General features: G+C 44.5%; 1 long non-coding RNA gene and 1 pseudogene across 2 annotated transcripts; both read right to left on the minus strand.

Moving 5' to 3' along the window:
* Window positions 1-647: 647 nt before the first annotated feature.
* Window positions 648-14,429, minus strand: LOC139702916 (uncharacterized). 2 transcript variants are annotated; one of them, XR_011705461.1, is made up of 3 exons: window positions 14,263-14,429; window positions 6,100-6,255; window positions 648-1,268 (listed from the first exon to the last, which is right to left on the minus strand). It is a non-coding gene; the product is annotated as an uncharacterized lncRNA (long non-coding RNA). The 2 variants fall into 2 exon arrangements; XR_011705462.1 differs by lacking the exon at window positions 648-1,268 and adding an exon at window positions 4,762-4,876.
* On the minus strand, window positions 8,722-14,268 carry LOC114097062 (palmitoyltransferase ZDHHC6 pseudogene; annotated as a pseudogene).
* Window positions 14,430-14,522: the final 93 nt, after the last annotated feature.

Consider the following 14,522-nt stretch of genomic DNA (forward strand, 5'->3'; position numbering starts at 1 on the left):
TTTGCAGCACATGCCTGAGGATAGGGGCGAGGCTCCGGTGCCAGGGGAGAAGGCTGATGACGTAAAATAAGCTGTGTTCCGATGTTCTCCAGGAAAAGGTGAGACAAACAGATACATTTTGAGGCTGAAATGATCCCTCAGGGACAGTCATGGGCTCCTGTTGACACAAATACGTGGCCCTATCTTTGTAAGGATATGCTAGCCCTTCCTTTGTTATTTCATTGTGACTGAATTCTTCCTGAATTGTTAGTATGGCTTCATCCCCCTCTTTCTGTTAACAGCTATATTACAACATAATTCACATTTCAGTTCACCTGTTTAGAATGTAGAATGAGATGGCTTTCAGGGTGTGCAGATATATGCACCACCATGACGATCAATTTAAAAAGTTTTTACCAATCTAAAAAGAAAGCCTGCACCTCTTAGACTTACCCCATTTCCCCTGAAGTTCCTGGCCCTAGGTAGCCACTGATCATTTTGTCTCTATTCTGGACATATGATACAAATGGAATCCAATGACACGTGGCCTTTCTGACCAGCTCCTTGTGTTACTGCTGTTTACCGATGACAAGTCCCTGCTTCCCCGAATGTTGAAGTATAACACCAGAGAAGCATGCCAAGGCAAGTTTAAAGTGGAAAGTAAAAGCTTTATTAAAGCACAGCAGAAAAGACTTCTCCTGGAGGAAGAAGGGGACCCAAGAGGTGGAATCCATGGAAGGGAAGTAGCTAAGGTCTACTTTCAGCTTCCCGCATTCCTGTCTTTGTTCTATTATCTTGCAGTGGTGGAATGAAGATGGGAAGGCCCAAAGGGTGGGGGACAGGTGGGCTGAAAGAGTAATCTGGGAAGGAAGGGCTTTTGGATTAGCATCTCCATGTTTGCTGGGAGCTGCTTCATTAACATTTCCTTAGGATGGGCTCTGGGCCTTGGGGACATTTCAATTTCCCCAAGAGCTGCTCTGGTTTCCTGGACTCCATTTTCTATAATGGCCTCCATTCTTGATTTTACTTGATATTAGACCTGATTTACCTAACTACACTAACTACCTATCTGTAAATCTGGCTTCATTCCCCCCTCTAATTTTGGGAACTCCTTACTGCTGTAAGGAAAGGGGGCGATGACCGTTCTGGCTTCTTCAAGCTGAAAGCAGGCGGTGTTGAGCAGACAGTTTTGGAGTCCCCCTTTTTAAAAAATCAGGTCTACTGAGTGGTCCATGATAGAAGTCTGATTGAGAATAACAGGCTGGAGGGCCATTTGAGTGATGGGTGGTCTATAAGAGGAACAAGAAGTTATTAGTACTGGAACTAGATTAATGCAACAATAAATGCCACAGCATAGAAATATGCCAATGAGTATAATGACAACGACAGAGACTAACAATGTTTTCCACCAGGAAATACCAGAAAACCAGGAGCTAAGATATTGTTCCCATGACAAGGTTGGCGAGGACATGGCTTCTATCTGAGCATGTAAATTTTTAAGGATATTTGTCACATTGCCAGAATTGTCAGGGATGTAAACACAACATTCAGATTTAATAATGGCACAAGTACCATCTTGAGCTGCAGTGAGGCCATCTAAAGCCATCTAGTTTTGTAAGATGGCCTTCCTCATAAGTGTTATTTCAGTGTTAAGGAGAGAGATACTTTCCTCAATATCATGGAGGGCAGTTTGAGTATAATTGTTTAAAGTCTCTACATGCCACATTACATCTTCTAAACCAATTTGTGGGATAAACAGTGAAGCTATATGATCATGCCAATGAAACACAGATCGTCCCTATCTATGTTTAAGATTGGGGAGGTTTGCTGGCTGTTGAGCTGGTCCCTTCTTTTGTGTGACCACTCCCAGGGCTATTCCTCCTCTCTCAGTGACAAATAGGTTGAATTTTTGTTCAGTAGGTAAACTGAGGGCAGGGGCTTGGCATAAGGCCCCTTTCAATGCCTTAAAAAATCTAATGTGTTCTGGTTCCCACATCAGGGAAGTTGTTCCTTGGCGTAGTATCTCTCTGAGGAGGCTATAAAGAGGCTTAGCTAATTCCCCATATCCAGGGATCCAATGCCTACAGTATCCAGTTATCCCTAGGAAGCCTCTAAGTTGTCTTATGGTTTGAGGTAGAGGATACTGTCCTATAGGGGTTATTCTTTCTGGCCCTAGTTTGCGGGTTCCTTGAGACAGCTGTAATCCTAAATATTGAACTTGTTTTTGGCACAATTGAGCTTTTTTCTTTGAGACTTTATAACCCTTATCAGCTAAGAAGTTTAAAAGTTCTTTAGTGGCTTCCTGACATTCCTTTTGAGTAGAGGTACACAAAAGTATGTCATCTGCATATTGTAGGACAGTCAGAGATGTTTTATCTCTGAACTCTGTTAAATCCTTAGCTAGGGTTTGGCCAAACAAATGAGGGCTATCTCTGAACCCTTGGGACAATACTGTCCAAGTTAATTGAGATCTGCTTATCTGGTTCCTCAAAGGCAAACAGATATTGTGATTGGGAGTCTAAGGGTATACAGAAAAAGGCATCCTTTAAAAAAACAGTAAACCAAGCAGCAGCTGCTGGAGTCTCAGATAACAGTGTATGGGTTAGGAACTATAGGGTGGAGAGGAACAACTGCTTTGTTAATTATTCTCAGGTCCTGAACTAGTCTCCATTCCTCATTTGGTTTTTGAATTCCTAAAATGGATACGTTACATGGGCTTTGGCAGGGCACTAAAAGTTTCTGTCTTTTGAGGTTCTGAATGATCTTCAATAAGCCCTTTTTTGCCTCTGGGCGTAGGGGATATTGTCTCTGATGTGGAAAGACAGAAGGATCTTTTAAGACTATTTAGGTTGGAACTGCACTTTTTGCCCATCCAATTTTGCCTTCAGTAGCCCACACTACAGGGTTTATATTGCATTCTAATAAAGGCAAACATAATGATCCTTGCAGTCCCAAATTCATTGTAATAGATGTCTGAAGTTTTGAAAGTAAGTCTCTTCCTAATAAAGGGGTAGGACATTCTGGGACCATTGGAAATGCATGAGAAAACATCATCCAGTCCCACTCACAACTCAGTGTGTGTGGGGGTAAACTTTCTGGTAATAGGCCATCCAGACACTCCTTGTACCATTACAGTATTAGAGGAAAGAGGTCTGGGGTAAGAGGTGAGCACTGAATAACTAGCGCCAGTGTCTAAGAGGAAATTGACCTCTGGCCTCCCTACAGAGAAGCGTACCCGGGGCTCACCTGCAGTGATAGGAGTTACTGGCAGCCAGAATTGAGCCTGGGCCCCATCAGGCCTGTGTGAAGGAGTCTGGCTTCAAGGACCTACGCCCCTGAGGACAGTCACTCTTCCAGTGATTGCCTTGACATTTAGGGCAGGGCTTTTGGGGTGGCTGCTTGGCTATTGGGCAATCCCGTTTGAAATGTCCTTCCTCTCTGCAATGGAAACAAGTTCCTTTTGTGGATTGAGGAGCATTTAATCTTCCTCCTTTTTCACTCTGGGAGCTTACTCCTCTAAGAGCGAACACCAGCGCTTCAGTCCTTTTTCTGTCTCTGCACTCTTTCTCCTTTTCCTCTTGGTCTCTATTATAAAAAATGGAAGTAGCAAGTCAGAGGATGTTATCTAAAGATTGATCAGGGCCATATGCCAATTTTTGTAACTTCCTCCTAATGTCTGGGGCTGACTGAGTGATAAATTTGTCCTTTAAAAGTAGTTGGCCCCAGGGCTGGGGATGTGGCTCAAGTGGTAGCATGTTCAGCTAGTATGCATGAGGCACTGGGTTCGATTCTCAGCACCACATAAAAAATAAAATAAAGATATTATGTCCGCCTTAAAAAAAAAAAACTAAAAAATAAAACTATTTGGCCCTCTGTGGATTCAGGATCCATGGTGGTGTGTTTTCTCATTGCCTCCCTGAGTTTCTCCATGAAAATAGCAGGGCTTTCCTGGGGTCCCTGAATACTTTCTGAAACTTTAGAATAGTTAATGGGCTTTTTGCTTGATTCTCCTGAGGGCCTCAAGGGCCAACATTTGGAAATGTCTTTTTCCAAGCATCCTGTTCAGCATTTGGGTCCCAGTCAGGATCATTTCTGGGAACTGCCTGTGCTCCGGATGGATAATTGGGTTTGCTCTTAGTCTGTTCTGCTGGGGCAAGAGCAAGGTGTACGTCATCCCTAAATTCTTCAGCTGCTCTTAGGGTTGCTTCCTTCTCATTGAAAGTCAAAATATGGTTGAGTAATAGCACAATATCTTTCCAGGTGAGGTCAAACACCTGGCATACGATTTGAAATACCTCAATATATTTATCTGGGTCCTCCGAAAATCTCCCTAAGTCTGTTTTTATTTGCCTTAGGTCTTGAAGGGAGAAGGGGGTATGTACTATGATTAGTCCAAATTCTCCTCCTGGCATCTCCTAGAGAGGTAATATATTTGATCTGTCTATTGGGGCAGATGCAGAGAGGCCAGGATATGGAGGACAGGAGGGCCGCTGTTGCACACCAATATCTGATGGACATTTTGTGGGTCCTCTTGATTCTTTCTCCTCAGTAGGTGATTCTTTAAGATTTTCTCTCTTCATGGCAGATATCATAGCTAAGTCTACTTTACATTGTTGGCATAATTTGGGGTTTTCCCTTAGGGCAAAGAAACCTGGACATATGGCACCTCACACCATTTCCATTCCCTTTTGCCAATTTTTATCAAGCTGTAAAATTGTACTAAAATTGATACTTCCCTCTGGTGGCCAGGATTCTCCATCAGGGAGTTTGTATTGAGGCCAGGCCTGGCAGCAGAAGAAAATGAGGTGCTTTTTCTCGAGTGTCTGTGGGTCAAACTTATCCCAATTTTTCAATATGTAGGTGGTGTACCTAGCATATTGGAGAGAGAAGCTCCCATCTGAGTGAGAAGAGAAAAAAAAACAGGACTCAGGTACATGCGCCGGAGAAAACTGTTCTCATTAGGGATGTCTCCCTAAGCTTGAGCTTCCTTATGGTCCAGAAAACCCTCTCTCACCTTGCTTTGCCAAGGGTGTTTCTGGGCCCCTTTGGCAAAGTGCTAGGGTCCCAGTTTGCCCTGTGCCAGAGACCCTGGGAGGATTCAGACTTAAGGGGCTTACTGCTTTCCTCCCTGCCACTAAAAACCCGCAGCAAAAGAGAATTGCGCACTCTTCTTGTTGCCTTTTTGCTCTATAGACTAAAGGAATCTCCTGAGGTTAAGGGATATTTACTGGTTGTAAGGCATATAGTGCTTTCTATCGGAGAGACTATAGGAAGAGTTGATTCTAAAAATGCCTCCCTCTAGCAGCTTAAAGAGAACACAGCACATTCTAAACATCAGAGCAGAAATGGGAAATTTTAAAACAGACTAGTGAAAGTTACCTATGTGCATGAGGGAAACCTGGGCACCTTTTACTAATTATCTCATATCTTTCTCAGTCCTACAATCTGAATTGCTAGCGTTTCTGACCAGGGAAGGAAGGGGAGCATCCAGGAGGGAATGGATGTGGGGTTGGGAGTACTGTGTAGCCCATGTGGAGGCAAACGTAATTGGGGCTTTCCCTCAGTGCCATTCATCTCCCGATCACCCCAGATACCCCTTAGAGCTGTCAGGAGCGGGTTCAAGAGAAAGGAACCCTAGGAATACGTCTGTGTGTAGCCCAGACAAGAATTCTGCAGTTGTTCCAAACTCCTTCCTCCACCTCCACGCATCCAAGGCAGATCGGGATTAGGGACAATTGTTCTCTGGGCCCAGACAGAAAAGTGGGAAGCGGCTTTGGCAGAAACCACCATGCCTGCTCTGTTTGGAACAGGTGATTGAGAGCTGCCTACGCCAGGAAACCTCTCACCCGAGTCTTGAAGAGTGGCGGCTGCACTAATTGTGTTTAAGTAGCCATCGGGTGCCCACATCACTCTCCAGAAAGAAAGAGAGAGGGGCTGAGGCTGTGGCTCAGTGGTAGAGCATTTGCCTAGCATGTGTGAAGCACTGGGTTCAATCCTCAGCACCACATATAAATGAATAAAATAAAGGTCCATATATATAAAAAATATTTTTAAAAAAAGAAAGAGAGAGAGAGAAAGATGCACGTCAGACAGACGTGGGGAGCATGGAGAGGCACTTACCTTGGTAATAGATCTCGGTGGGATCTCCAATCTGTTACCGCTGTTTACCGGTGATGAGTCCTTGCTTCCCCGAATGTTGAAGTATAACACCAGAGAAGCAAGCCAAGGCAAGTGGAAAGTAGAAGCTTTATTAAAGGACAGCAGAGAAGACTTCTCCTGGAGGAAGAAGGGGACCCAAGAGGTGGAATCCGTGGAAGGGGGAAGTCTTCCCTCTTTTATAGCTAAGGTCTACTTTCGGCTTTCCCGCATTCCTGTCGCATTCTTGCCCTTTTTTCTGTTATCTTGCAGCGATGGAATGAAGATGGGAAGGCCAAAAGGGTAGGGGACAGGTGGGCCAAAGGAGTAATCTGGGCAGGAAGGGCTTTTTGATTAGCATCTCCATGTTTGCTGGGAGCTGCTTCATTAACATTTCCTTGGGATGGGCTCTGGGCCTTGGGGACATTTCAATTTCCCCAAGAGCTGCTCTGGTTTCCTGGACTCCATTTTCTATAATGGCCTCCATTCTTGATTTTACTCAATATTAGACCCGATTTACCTAACTACACTAACTACCTATCTGTAAATCTGGCTTCACTTGCACCTAGCATGATGTTCTCAAGGTCCATTCACAGTGTTGTACTTGTACTGGTGTTTTGTTCCTTCTTATGGCTTAACAACATTCCCTTGTATAGATGGAATACATTTTGTTTATCCATTCATCAAAGAAAACCAGAGCTGCACAATAGTTAAAATGTAAAAACAGATTTTATTCAGGAACTATTACAACAGGGAAAGAGGGAAATAGGTGAACTCTGAATACAACAAGGAAAAGTGGCGTTTTATAGCCAAGCAATGGAAAGGGTGCTATTGGAGGAATTGGCTGAGGGAACACTGTTTAGAGGGTAGGTGACTCTCAGCTAACCTAACCTCACAGGAATCTTCTGGAGACAGGCCAGGGTGCTCAGACATCAGCTGGGGAGGGGAGGGTGAGGAGTTTGGCCAGATGGTGAGGGTCGGGGGTGGGGGGGTGGGATTTACTCAGCAGGATTCTTGCTAAATCTAAAGGTCAAGATCTAGTTTGGAAGAGGATTCAGAGGAGACTGACCAAAGTTGGTCAAGGACACAGTCTGTCATTTGCTTCCACCTTTTTCTTAACAGGGCTGGGGTTGGGTACCAGGGTTTGAACTCAGGGGCACTCAACCACTGAGCCACATCCCCAGTCCTATTTTTTATTTTATTTAGAGATAGGGACTCACTGAGTTGCTTATCGCCTCGCTGTTGCTGAGGCTGGTTTTGAACTCATGATCCTCATGTCTTAACTTCCTGAGCTGCTGGGATTACAAGCATGCAGCCCTGTGCCTGGCTGCTTCCACCTTCTGGCCACTATGATCATGATCATTTGTGCTGTGGTCTCTGTGCACAGGTTTTGTGTGGATGCACGCTCTCAACTCTCACGGGCACGTTCCCAGGAATAGAACTGCTTGGCTGTGTGGTGCCCAAGTAGCCTGTGGAGGAACACTGGCCTTTACTTCTGCATACACACTTCAATCATCTCATGTGCTCCTGAAGTTCTGTTAATGTCAGGTTGGAGGCCACAATTCTGCTTTAGGGGTGAAGGACCTGGGGCCCAAACTACTCACAGGATAACAAATAACAACTACCATTTGTACTGAGTGCCAGCTATGTGCCAGGTATCATGGAAAGTGACTTCCTTGCCATTCCTTGCTCAGAGTAGCCCTATGAAACAGGTGTTGTCTGTGCTCAACATACAGTTAGGAATACAGTTAGTGGGGGCTGTGGCTGTGGCTCAGTGGTAGCACACTTGCCTGGCATGTGTGAGGCAATGGATTAGATTCTCAGTACCACCTATAAATAAAGTAAATAAAGATTTATTAACAACTAAAAGAAAAAAAAAAGAAATACAACTTAGCAAGACCCTGTGTCAAAAAAGGGGCAGGGCTGCAGACATAGCTCAGTAGTACAGCACCCACAAGCACATAAAAAAAAAAAAAAAAATTAAACATCTTGAACAGTGCCATCCAGTGGCATGGACCAGCTCCATCTGACTAAATTTTGGGCTCTCTCTGGTTCTTCTACTTCTTTTTATATAGAACATTCATTGATCTGCAATGATAAAATCTACATTATTAAAAGATAGGTGAGGGCTGGGGCTGGGGCTGTAGCTCATTGGCAGAGTGCTTGCCTCACACGTGTGAGGCACTGGGCTCAATCCTCAGCACCATGTAAAAGTAAACAAATAAAGGCATGCTGTCCATCTACAACTACAAAAAAAAATAAATAATAAAAAGGTGATAAAATTTGAGCTTATATTGAATTTGACAAATTAAATTCTAAAGTATCTAGAATATCACCTAATACCCTACATCAACTGAGAGGGAAAATTATCACATGCTCTTGGCAAAACTATATCTGCAGATGAGGTACAGAGTGTGCAGCACATAGGGAAAAAACCATAGAGAAAATGCAGTTGACTCTCTTGGACGAAACGCTGCTCCTTTCAGTGGAAGAGGTGGTCAAAATCAGGGACTTCTATGCACGTGCAGAATGGCTTCTCCATTTCAAGATGGTGATAAAATACCTAAATCACAGCACCAGCACACCTTTGAGGAAAAGGACACCTTAACCAGAGTAGGTTTGTTGCTTAATCTTTTAGTAATATGTACAATTTTTTTAAGTAATAAAGCAGACTTAAAAGAATAATTTCACTCAAACAATGGCTGTTGTTTTTCTTCTCATCCTCTGGGGCTGGATCTGTTTCAGCATCATAGGGAGCCTTTTCTTTCCTTTTTTTTTTTTTTTTAATACCTTTATTTATTTATTTTTATGTGGTGCTGAGGATCGTACTCAGGGCCTCACACACGCTAGGCAAGCATTCTACCGCTGAGCCACAACCCCAGCCCCATAGGGACCTTTTCTGACACCATCCTTATTCTTTAAAAAAAAAAAAATACACACACACACATACACACACATTTAGTTGTAATTGGACACAATACCTTTATTTTATTTCTTTAGTTTTATGTGGTGCTGAGGATGGAACCCAGCGCCTTGTATGTGCTAAGAGAATGCTCTACTGCTGAGCCCCAGCCCCAGTCCTCCATCCTCTTATTCTTAAAACACCGTCTACAATCATCCAGAATTCTGTCTCCATACAATCAGCACCAGAACTCTTTTGTGGCTAAAATGAATCCCCCTTTTTGTAGTCTCTCAGCACAAGGACTTGTGAAGAAGGCTTTGATTCATTTTGTTGAAGGACAGCAGGCACCGGTATAATCTTCTATGACTTTACAACCAACACTTCTGACTCTCACTTTTCATTTCAACTGCTCTATTGTTAAGTTGTACTGGTGACAGCATTCTCTTATTGGCCACTCCAATCCATCTCTTTCAGGGACCCTTAACAATGTAAATATCTATTTAAAGTTCTTTCATTTACTTCCCATATCATAAGGAAAAACAAAAATTTCATCTAGTTGGTAATATTGAATTCAATCTTTAGCCTTCTCTTCAATGATGATTCAATAGAAGTTTTGTTTCTAAGAATTATTTTCATCTGGATAGAAAACAACATCCTAGCAGTTATGGTTATTCCTAAACCTAATCCCAAGGCAGACAAGGTGGCAACAAATGCAGCTAATCCAAAGGACACAAATGGAAGAAGACCTCTCTGGGCTGCATTCATGTCACTGTTCACGGTGTTCCACCCAAAGGAGTGACTGCACAGCTTTATATACAGTCACGATAAAAATGAGAGTAGCAAGAACACATGCCAGGGGTGCTGAAAGGACAAAGAGTGTGAATGAAGCATAGATTACCCATTTTGGTGCAGAAGAATGTCTTCCTCCTTCTGAAGTCATGAATTTCCTTTGTCTGTGCACTTTCCATGTGCCATTCTCAGGCCTCCAAGTTTGGGGATGTCAGGGCAAATGATGCCATCTCCACTATGAAGCACTCAGTACATGCTGCTCAGCCACAGCATTTCTAAGACCGCCTGGGCTCACTCTGACAGACTTCCTCCTTCTTGGATACCTCACCACAGGCAACTGTGTCCAGAGCAAGCAGTAAGCAAGTCATGATCACCAGAGCTGGAATGTGGGACCTGCTCCAGCCTGTGCGTCCTTGACCCTACTTGCCAACTCTCACTGGTTTTTGAATCCCCAATACTCAGTGGACTTTGAAGGGTCAGTAAATTTTAATATAGCATCCAGTACAGTAAGTTAGGCGTGTCCCATTCTACTTGACCTCTACTACATGGGATGCTCTTGCCACCTGCTGGTCTACATGCTCCCTTCCTTCCTCTGACCCTCTTCTTAGTCTCCATGGATCTTTTCTCTGGCTCTGTTTTAAGTCCTTCCCCCCCCCCCCCAAGAGGTCTTTCTGCCTCAAATTTCTACTCCCTCCACACTGCCTGAATGGCCTGTCAAAAACACAAATCTTGCCACATCACTCTGCCCAAAATTGTCAACATTCCCCATTACCTATTGAATTGGATCAATTCTAAATTCCATAGACTAGTCTACAAGACCCTCATCTTTCTTCACCCTCTTCCCTTCCATTTCACACCCTCCCATCCAGCCAAACAGAGCAGCTTGCCCTTTGCCAGGAACACTGCATTGCATTTCTCTATGACTCTGCATAACAGCTGTCACTGCCCTGAGTGCCCTTCACCACTTCTTACACCTGGGGAACTTCTACCTGTCCTTAAATTCCCAGCTTAAATGTCCACTTCCTCTACAAAGCCTTGTCTGGGTACTCCTTCCCCTAAGCTCTCAAGCACTTCAATGTCTTCAACATAAGCTACTATATCAGTTTTCCTAGCTGGACTGTGTGCACTTTGGGAAGAAATTGGGCTTCATTCCATTTTGTATATTTCCAGGCCAAAAACAAGACCTTGCTTAGTCAAATAAATAAATGAACATTCTAGGTTTGTGCTGTCCAGCACAGTAGTACACATCATATATTGCCACTGAGCTCTTCAATGAGGCTGGCCTACATTAAGAAATGTTGTAAATATAAAACACACAAAGGGTTTCAAAGTCAGTGTGGGGGAAAAGTAAAATATATCATTGGTATATTTATATAATGATTTAATATTGAAACAGTATTTTGCATATATTTGATTACATTAAACAGTACTGCTCAAATTAATTTCACTTCTCTTTTTTATGCTTTCTAACATGGTTAGTAGCAAAATTTAAAACTACATACATGCTGGCCTCTCAGCTTCCTAATTGCCACTCATAGTTACAGTTGTCAGAATGATCCTTTAAAACGTCACTCAACTCATACATGGAGCCTTACTGAGGTAGTTACATTCTTTAAAGCTGCCACAAGCACTGAAATCAGTGAATACTGAATCACTGTTTCTACAGCAAATACATGGTCAGGCTCCTGAGAGTTCCCCATTCACAACATTTTTGTCAACCAATCAACATGTAACTTTGTATTACGAGTGTCTTTGTTTAAAGACACCTTACTTAATATATATTGTTGAATCAGTGCAGTTGAACACAAGGCCAAGGCTGAACAAAGCTCATGTAACATACATTTTTCTCAGGCACAGCACAACTGTTATGATTGGGATGTGAGGTGTCCCCCAAAAGCTCCTGTGTTAATGCAAGACTGTCTACAGGGAAAGTGGATTTTGAGAGCTGTAACATAATCAGTCCATCCTCGTTTGAATGGACTCAGTGGTTAACTGTGGGCAGGTGGGGCATGGCTGGAGGAGGACCCTCATTCGGGGTCCGCCCTAGAAAGGTACATCTTCTCAAAGCTCTTTCGCTCTTCTTTCTGCTTCCTTGCTGCTAGGAGGGGAGCAGATTCCCTCTGACATGCCCTTTCCCTATGATGTGTTGGGCAATGGAGTTGGCTGGCCATGGACTGAAACTTCTGATACATGACCCAAATCTACTTTTCCTTCTCTAAGCTGTTTTAGTTGGGTGTTTTGATCACAGCAACACAAAGCTGACTAAAACAACTACCTTCTTGTACGTAGGGATACTAGATAGCATTTCAGCCCTACACTCGGGGGCATTTAAGCAGCAAAATCACCAAAAAAAGGCACAAAAATAAGAAAAACATGGCATTAAATATACCTCCAAAAGAACATTTTTAGATCGTGTACCCTTATTTTTTTAAAGAGAGAGAGAGAGATTTTAATATTTATTTTTCAGTTTTTGACGGACACAACATCTTTCTTTGTATGTGGTGTTGAGGATCAAATCCGGGCCACACGCATGCCAGGCCAGCGTGCTACCGCTTGAGCCATATCCCCAGCCCCCTTATTTTTTATAAAAAAAAATTTATTTGCTCTTTTTAGTTGTACATGACAGTACAATGTATTTTGACATATTATATATACCTTGAGTATAGCTTCCCATTCTTGTGATTATACACTATGTGCAGTTATATTGGTCATGTATTCATAAATGAACATAGGAAAGTATGTCTGATTCATAACTTATACCTGGGGAACTTCTACCTGTCCTTAAACTCCCAGCTTAAATATCCACTGCCTATCCCATTTCCATCCCCTTTCTGGAGTATGTACCCTTACTTGACTTCAGCTGAGAATAAATGAGAAAGCACCACAAGTATTGATTTTGGGGTGTGCAGGGGAATTTGCAAATATGAAATCTGTGAATAATGAAGCATGACTAATTCTACTGCTTACAGCTCTTCAAGGGCTTTAGATTCCATTTATAAAATCCAAACTCCTGGGGTTGGGGATGTGGCTCAAGGGGTAGCGCACTCGCCTGGCATGCTCGCGGCCGGGGTATGTTGTGTCCGCCGAAAACTAAAAAATAAATATTAAAAAATTCTCTCTCTCTTCTCTCTCTTAAAAAAAAAAAAAAATCCAAACTCCTTACAATGGCTTACAAGGCTGTTTTGTCCACAGCCCAGCAGTGCCGGGGTGGTGGGATAGATTTTGGAAAGGTCAAAGAAAGTGCCCAGACACAACATGGGAGACAGACGATTTATTAAGGAAAATTTATAAGAGCTCCATGACTGCCCCAGAAGAGCTCAGTGGCCAGGCTGACAGCATGCCAGTCCCTCATAGTATTTCCTCTCCTTCAGTGTTTTGTCCAACGGCAATTGGCTAGAGAAGTCACACATATCCTTTATATAGTACCCTGGGTCCTACCCACCCACTCAGAAAGGGGTTTTATAAAAGGCTGCAGAATCAGTGCCATCTTTATTATTTTTTATTGTTATTTTAAAATATTTATTTTAATTGTCAATGGACCTTTATTTACTTTTTATTTATATGTGGTGCTGAAAATTGGACCCAGTGCCTCATACATGGTAAGCAAGCGCTCTACCACTAAGCTATAACACCAGCCCAGCAGTGACATCTTTAGCATTAGTTTGTTTAGTCTGCTTACATCCCAAGGAGCAGCTGCCCTGGTGTACATGTAAGAAAGTGGCTTTCTAATGATAACACTAACTTGCCCTAGTTCCCTGTATGCATGAGGGAAAGCCAGTGTCCTTCAAGATAATGTGTATCTGGACACGGTGGCCCAGTCTTGTTCTCACTGTTCCCTTAAGTTGGTGGTTTTGGGGAACAGAAAGGCATTCAGGGACACAGTGTTTTCTATCCCCCTTTGCTTTAGGGACGACGGAAAGGCCCAACAGGGTGCGGGTGCAGTTTACCTTCCTACATCCTCACACCGCGGACCACAGTGGCTTCCTGCCTTCCCATTCCAGCCTGTCCCCACCCCGCAATGGCCCTGCCCTTTCACTTCTGCCTCCTCCTCACCATCACCTCCTTTTCTGAGCTCCCCTCCAGAGGACCACCCATAATCCTGCGGGGGCCGCCCACTGGGCTTTCCTTCGCGGCCCTGGGGTTGGGGTTGACTTCTGTCACAGTGTTTCACGGCGCCTAACCGGACAAGAGTGCGCGGAACCAGGGCTCGACCACGCCGGGGTGCGAGGGCGGCGCGCACTCTTTCCCGCCGCGGGCGGGGCAGCAGCGAGCGCCAACTGCGAGGTCCCGCGACTCTCCCGCCTCCTGAGCGGCTGACAAACAGGCCCGAGGTCCTCCCACGAGTCCAGTCCCACGCCGTGCTGCGCTCCGCCCTCTGACGTCACCAAGGCGCGTCACGTGCCTCGCGAGGCCCCGAGCCGCGACGCTTCGGGCCCTGGGCCCATCTCCAAACCTACCTGCCTCCTCTGACGGGGCGCGTCAGGCAGCTGTTGAGGCGGCCATTCCTGCTGCTGCGCTCGCCGCCGCTGTGGGGCCGCGGGGACGGTGAGTCGCCTCTGCGCATCCGGGGACGGCTTCCTGCGGGAATCCCTCTCCGCTAGAGCGGGGGCTGGCCTCCCGCCCCGGTTTGGGGGATGAGCTCGCCGCGGAGCCCCGCCCCGCCGCGGTGCCTGCCGGGTGCTGTAGGCCCCGCTTCAGGACTACAGGTCCCACAGGT

The sequence above is a fragment of the Marmota flaviventris genome, chromosome 19 (genome assembly GCF_047511675.1).
Source record: "Marmota flaviventris isolate mMarFla1 chromosome 19, mMarFla1.hap1, whole genome shotgun sequence".
NCBI classification, from domain to species: Eukaryota; Metazoa; Chordata; class Mammalia; order Rodentia; family Sciuridae; genus Marmota; species Marmota flaviventris.